A 584-nucleotide genomic window follows, 5' to 3' on the forward strand; every position below is an offset into this window, starting at 1 on the left:
TATATATATATATTTATATATACACATACATACATATATACATACATATATATACACACACACATATTAGAGAGAATTTTGTTGTGCTAGGCCAGAACAACGTATGATGATATGAAGTAAATTACAAAAGCAAAACAAAACGGAGTTGTAGTATTACCTTATATTTCTATATTTTGGGGATAAGACCTCTTTCTCAGGTCATTCAGAAAAGTGAGGGGTAGAAAAGGTCATTGCTTAGATATCTAGGAAGGAAGGAAGAATGTGACTTGCATAAAATAGTGTTGCTATAGTAATCAGTTTGCTTCATGTAGTTTGTTCCTGTTCTTTATGGCTGGTCTCCATTTGTTGATATTTGGGTTGTAATTCCTGATGAATGAAGGGCTTTCACTGCCTACATAATCTTAATTGCTTTATCTACCATATGCTGTTTACTACAATAACTAGTCCATCTGTTGGATCCACTTTGGGGAGATACTTTTTCTCCTATGCATATTGCACATTCAGTAACCTTCATAGTAGTATTTCCATGCCTCGATTTTTTTTCTTTTTTATCAGAATCACTAAGTGCAAGTGTACCATTATTC

Source organism: Octopus bimaculoides, chromosome 3 (genome assembly GCF_001194135.2).
Source record: "Octopus bimaculoides isolate UCB-OBI-ISO-001 chromosome 3, ASM119413v2, whole genome shotgun sequence".
Classification (NCBI taxonomy): domain Eukaryota; kingdom Metazoa; phylum Mollusca; class Cephalopoda; order Octopoda; family Octopodidae; genus Octopus; species Octopus bimaculoides.